The sequence below is a fragment of the Gekko japonicus genome, unplaced genomic scaffold (assembly GCF_001447785.1).
Source record: "Gekko japonicus isolate JY-2015 unplaced genomic scaffold, Gekko_japonicus_V1.1 scaffold3044, whole genome shotgun sequence".
Taxonomy (NCBI): domain Eukaryota; kingdom Metazoa; phylum Chordata; class Lepidosauria; order Squamata; family Gekkonidae; genus Gekko; species Gekko japonicus.
The window spans coordinates 35,406-42,476 of record NW_015172639.1 but is presented as its reverse complement, the minus strand read 5'-3'; positions in this window follow the sequence as shown (position 1 = coordinate 42,476).

Genomic DNA, 7,071 nt, shown 5'->3' with positions numbered 1-7,071 from the left:
CCTCGTATTTATAGAACAAAAAAAAATTGAGCCACACCAGAATGTGGACATCTTGGGGCCCCTAGAAGGAACCAGTGTATTGAAATATCATGTGGTAATATTGTGCGAAGAAAGCCCTAGATGAGTGGGATGGGCCATCTCATTCCAGGTAGCAAGAATTTCATGCAAATCAGCTGTTCCTCACTGAGAACAAAAAGGGAAGCCACCTGCTCTTGTGACAGATATATTATCTGCATTTAGCCCATAAGATAATTAAACCATGGAGCTCAATATGAACCAAGGCTTGCAAGACCTTAGCCCATTAACTTGTTTTCAATATCATTACTGGTTACATAATTTTAAAAGTCTTACTGGACAGGTGCCAAATACTTTCCTATTAGCATTGTGTAATTGTTGTCTAACCATTGTCAAAAAATGGTAAAGACTTCCAGGAAAGCAGTATGGGGTTCTTAGCAAGCCTGCGTTGTGTCACATGTCAGCCCTTTTAAAGTTTTAGGGACACAGGAGATAGTAATAGCTAAGAGGCAATCCTGAGTATCTGCAGTGTACTTGGATGGGAGACCTCCTTGGAATACCAGCATTTGGGAGGCAGGGGCAGGCTTTGTTCAACCACCTCTCTGAATATCCTCCAGGCCCCCAGTAGGGTCAGCCACCAGAGGTTGCCATGACTTCCAGATGCACACGCGCACACACAAACACATGCACATGTGAGAAACTAGCTGAATATATCAAAATCCTCAAATCCGGACAAAGTATAACATTTCTTCTTTGCATAAGGCTGTTTGAAATTCAAAGGGATATAAAGCTTATATTCTGAGGGAATTTAGAGAGTGCTTCTTTAAAAAGTTGGCTCTGTGAGCCGATAACAGTCTCTTTGGGTTTTGGCCTCCTTCCTTGGTTTTCTAGAAGTTAAGTGTCTGAGCGTGGATGATGCATGTTGGATCTTGTGCATGCTAGAGTGCATGAGGCAATCTGTGCAGCAGTAATCAGTTATCTAGTTTTTTAGTTGCCGCTCACCTGAAGGGTCTCATGGTGACTTACAGCATTAAAACCAATAAGGTAAAAACAACACAGAAAATAATAAATACAACATATTAAGATTCATATATTAAAACATGTTGTTATCAGCATAATACTATTAAAACAGCCCAAATACGTGGTTACCCTCCAAAGGCCAATTTAAACAATCCAGCTTTGCATGCCCTGTGGATACTAAACAAGTCTGGCAGGGGACAGGTGTCATCGGAGAGTGCATTCCACAGGGTGGGGCCACAACTGAGAAGACCCTTCTCCTAGTGACAGCTAAGTGAGCCATCCTGGGGCCAGGCACCTGCAAAAGGCCTCTAGATGATGACAAAGGGAGTGCAGCAGGTTATAACGGCAGAGGCGATCCCTTAGGTCTAGTCCCAGTATCTTCTGCGATGGTCTGCCACAAAAGCTGCCTTCTTCTAAGCAACAGCCTTCTGAAGGTGCCACCCTCCATACAGGCAAAATCAGCAACTATCCATTGGCAGTCTTTAAGCAGCGGCTGGACAAACATTTGTCAGGGATGCTCTAGGCTGATCCTGCATTAGCAGGGGGTTGGACTAGATGGCCTGGGTGGCCCCTTCCCACTCTGTGCTTCTATGATTCTAAGACATGTGAGATCAAAGGTGGCACGGCACAGGCTTGCCAAGAACCCCAAACTGCTTTCCTGGAAGTCTTTACCTTTTTAGAGGTTGGGTTGTACAACAACTATTACACGACACTAATAGGTAAGTATTTGACACCTGTCCAGTAAGATTTTTTAAATCACATGGCCAGTAATGATATTGAAAACAAGTTATGGGGCTAAGGTCTTGCGAGATCATGTGAGATCAAAGGTGGCACGGCACAGGCTTCCCAAGAACCCCAAACTGCTTTCCTGGAAGTCTTTACCTTTTTAGAGGTTGGGTTGTACAACAACTATTACACGACACTAATAGGTAAGTATTTGACACCTGTCCAGTAAGATTTTTTAAATCACATGGCCAGTAATGATATTGAAAACAAGTTATGGGGCTAAGGTCTTGCAAGCCTTGGCTCATATTGGCTCCATGCTTTAATTATCTTATGGACTAAATGTAGATAATATATCTTTCACAAGAGTAGGTTGCTTCCCTCTTTGTTCTCAGTGAGGAACAGCTGATTTGCATGAAATTCTTGCTACCTGGGAGGAAATGGACCATCTTGGATAAATGCTGTTCCCAGTCAGTCTCTTTACTGCCCATCCATTTGTAACCATCCTTCATACTGTGGTAGGATTGCCCTGGCAACCAGGTGTACAGTGGGGCAGAGGGTTGCCAGCACAATGACATCACCTTTATAAATACCCAGAAATTCTAGGAATCACTGGAAACTATGGTTTTATCATGGAGTTTCCTGCAATTTCTAGAGCAACCGCCATTGCTTTAAGGTATTCCTGGGAACTGACATAATTGTGCCGGGAACTACAGTAAGTTTCTTCCATTTTTGGTGTGTGTGTGTATATATATATTCCTATGGCACATCTTGCCTCGATGTCTCTGTGTCTGACATATCCAGCACTTGCTATTCCTACAGGGGCATGGCTGACTATCATAGATCCCTCCACAACTAACACAGAGAGTTTTTTCTGTTCCTTGGCTGCTTCTTTTCAACTATCGTGTCTCTGAACAACTTAACAACTGTTAGTAGGGTTGCCAACCTCCATGTGGCACCTGGAGACCTCCCACTATTACAGTTGATCTCCAGGTGACCAACATCTGTCCCCCTGGAGGAAATGGCTGCTTTAGAGAGTGGGATCTATGGCATCATATCCTGCTAGGGTCCCTCCCCTCCCCAAACCCCATCCTCCCCAGGCTACACCCCTAAAATCTCCAGGAATTTCCTCACCAGAGCTGGCAACCCTAACTGTGAGTGCCTGGGCATCCCTGGATGGCTTAGATGTCCCCTGAATGTCTAAAGGTACTTAAAAATGGATAAATCACCAGGCCCAGATGGCATACATCCGAGAGTGCTGAAAGAACTCAAATGTGAACTTGTGGATCTCTTGACAAAAATATGTAATCTTTCCTTAAGATCTGCCTCCATTCCTGAGGACGGGAAGGTAGCTAATGTCACTCCCATCTTTAAAAAGGGTTCCAGAGGAGATCCGGGAAATTACAGGCCAGGCAGTCTGACATCGATACCGGGTAAATTGGTGGAAACCATTATTAAGGAAAGAATTAGTAGGCACATTGATGAACAGAAACTATTGAGGCAGACTCAGCATGGGTTCTGAAAGGGAAGATTTTGTCTCACTAACCTGCTAGTGTTCTTTGAGGGAGTGAACAAACATGTGGACAAGGGGGACCCAATAGATGTTGTTTACCTTGACTTCCAGAAAGCTTTTGATAAAGTTCCTCATCAAAGGCTCCTAAGTAAGCTCAATAGTCATGCGATAAAAGGACATGTCCTCTTGTGGATCAAAAACTGGCTAATTAATAGAAAACAGAGAGTGAGTATAAATGGGCAATTCTCTAAGTGGAGGGTGGTAAGCAGTGGGGTACCGCAGGGATCAGTACTTGGTCCACTGCTTTTTAACTTATTCATTAATGATTTGGAGTTGGGAGTAAGCAGTGAAGTGGCTAAATTTGCAGATGATACAAAGTTGTTCAGGGTGGTGAAAACCAATGAGGATTGTGAGGCACTCCAACGGGATCTGTCAAGGATGGGCAAATGGGGTTCAATGTGGCCAAGTGCAAAGTGATGCACATTGGAGCCAAGAATCCTAACTATAAATACACATTGATGGGGTCTGAACTGGTAGAGACTGACCAAGAGAGAGATCTTGGAGTCGTAGTAGATAACTCAATGAAAATGTTGAGACAGTGTATGACTGCAATAAAAAAGGCTAACACTATGCTCGGGATTATTAGGAAGGGAATTGAAAACAAATCAGCCAGTATCACAATGCCCCTGTATAAATCAATGGTGCAACCTCATTTGGAGTACTGAGTACAGTTCTGGTCACCACACCTCAAAAAGGATATTATAGCACTGGAAAAAGTGCAGAAAAGGGCAACTAGAATGATAAAATGGTTGGAACACTTCCCCTATGAAGAAACGTTAAAATGCTTGGGGCTCTTTAGCTTGGAGAAATGACAGCTGAGGGGAGACATGATCGAGGTTTATAAGATTATGCATGGGATAGAACAAATAGAGAAAGAAGGACTTTTCTCCCTTTCTCACAATACAAGAACTCGTGGGCACTCCATGAAATTGCTGAACAGTCACGTTAGAACAGATAAAAGGAAATACTTCTTCACCCAAAGAGTGATTAACACATGGAATTCACTGCCACAGGAAGTGGTGGCGGCTACAAGCATGGATGGCTCCAAGAGGGAATTAGATAAGCATATGGAGCAGAGGTCCATCACTGGCCATTAACCACAAGGTATAGATAGGGGCTCTGGGGCAAGTGATGCTCTGTCTTCTTGGTGCTTGGGGGGGCCGACAGTGGGAGGGCTTCTAATGTCCTGGCCCCACTGGCAGATCTCCTGATGGCACTGGTATTTCTGGCCACTGTGTGATACAGAGTGTTGGACTAGATGGGACTTTGGCCTGATCCAACATTGGCATCTCTTATGTTCTTATGTTCTTAACATTTGGAATGAGTAAGATCTTCCATTCTTTCCAAAACAGACAAATACAACAAGACGTTTTTGCTTTTTTTGCAGTGCTCTCTCAAATTTCCAGTCTTTTCACTGGAAAAAGTGACTAAAGGAACTGGGCAACATCTCTAGTGAAGACATCCACCCACCCCAACCCCTAGATCACAGGTTCCATTGTTAAACATCAATGACAATCAGGAGAAACTTCCTAGTTGTAAGAACAATTCAATTGAAACCTACCCTTTTGCTAACTACATTAAATATAGCTGGAGATGGGGAGGCAGATAAAAGGTAGACTGGGATGGGCACGAGCCCAAAAATTCCAGTCCCTGAACTGAACCCTGAACTGAGCAAAAAATACCAGAATCTGCAAATTCGGACCCTTTTTTCCCAGTCGCAGGGGATTGTCCAGAAAGGGGGGGATTGCCCAGAAAGGGTTAGATGGCTGACAGCCATTTAACCCGTCAGTTTCACTTCCGCCCACTTCAAAGCAGGCGGAATCGAAATGGAACTGAAATGGCTGCCTAACAGCGATTTCAGCCTAACAGTGGACAGGTGCACCCAACCCACTGTTAAACGGATGGGTTTAATGGCTTGCAGCCATCTAAACCTAACAGCTGATGGGTGGACCCACCCTGCTGTTAGGTTTAAATGGCTGCAAACCATTTCAGCACTCTCTTTCAATTCCGCCTGCTTCAAAGAAGGGTGGGGTGGAACGTTATGTCAGAGAGAGTAATGAGGATACGATGCAGGAGTTTTCCTTGCTACTGTGTTATTTACTGTGAATAAAACAAATAAGAAGATTGAAGAATTAATCTGGGTCAACAGCTGCATCAGCATCTCTTGTGGGGGGTTAGCTGCAAGGAACTTCTGAGAAGAAAAGCCATAATTCTGCGGAATAAGCTTCAGTGAGCCAATAAGTAACCCTTTGCTGCCATCTACTGTCCCTTTTCATTAATTACATTACTTCTAAAACATTCCGCATATAATTTTTTCTGTTTCTTCTTTGTTTGTAAATGTATGAATTTAATGTATTTTAGAGATCTAAAGGTTTAAATGTCTAAAACAATATAAAATAACAGTAAATATTCATATCTATAGCAAATCTAAATATTTATCAATCTTTAGTAACTTTTAATAGAAAATTAAAACAATATATTCTCCATGTAAAATTTTAATTTGTATGGTTATAAGGTCATATTATACTGTTTAAGCTTTCATGGTTTTTTTGTTTTTTGTTTTTTTTTTAATTGCCCATGTGTGGGCAAAATTTATTAGTTCTTTAGATATTACAGAAAGGAAAAAAAGAAAGCAGTGCATTTTAACATATCTAGCCAAAAATCTCGCTCACAACATCATTTTTTTACGCAGATTACCATTTCCTCCCATATTTTGGTTATATTTCATTCCATATACCTTTAAACCAAAATTCTATTCCCAGTAACTAATTTAGCTATATCCTATCTGCTATATTTCATTTTATCTATAATATACTAATATTTATTTTCTATAAAAGAGGAAAAAATAAAGGTGAAAAGGAACAGATATATCTGAGTAACATTTCTAGTTGAAGTATATATTTCTTCCATGTTAGCATTCTAGTCCCTTTGAATTTTCTTTCACATTTTGACACAGTTAGCTTTCAAGCCTAAACATAGTAATTTTTATTTTCCCTGCAATCTCATCTCCCTCACTAACACTGCCAAGAAAAGCAAATTAAAGAGAAGAAAAAATTAAATTGTTACAGAACCTCTAGATAAGGAGCCCATTAATTATATTTTTCCCCTACTGTTCATCTCTAGAAGGTTCAAACTGCCCATATCTTTCTGCCCATATCTTTTTATCATTTTTCAATTAAGACATTACAGGTACATTAAATAAATTGTTTCTACTTAAATAGCCATTCTTTAGAACTTTCACTTGTCAGATAAAACCATATTAATTATTCAAGATATATTGTTTCATGTTATATTCATCAATCAGTTAAATGTCAACTATCAGTATTATTCAAAGGAACAACCACAAGGTAGACAAGTGGTTCTTAACAGTTTAGAGGTTCCAATTTAAGTAAATCTTTATTCCTTCAGCCAGTTGAATCCATATAAACCGTCAGAAAGTGCTGCCTCAGATTGTTTTAAAATATTTCAGTTTCTCTTGCTTCTTTTGGAAATGCCTCTTCATAATGTCCACCTTTTTGTGCCTTTGGTCTCTATAAGTCTTAATTGTATGAGAGCACAGACCACCTTGTCTCTTCAGTCCTGGGAATGCTGAGCTTTCTGGCCTGTTTGTGTACAAAAGCAAACAGCCTACGTCGTTCGACTCATCAAAGCAGTGGCTAAGAAAGTCTCTTATTGTAGATGTCAAGTGTTGAAACAAGTCCTGTCGTTTTTCCTCTTGTGTAGAAACTGATGTCATCTGA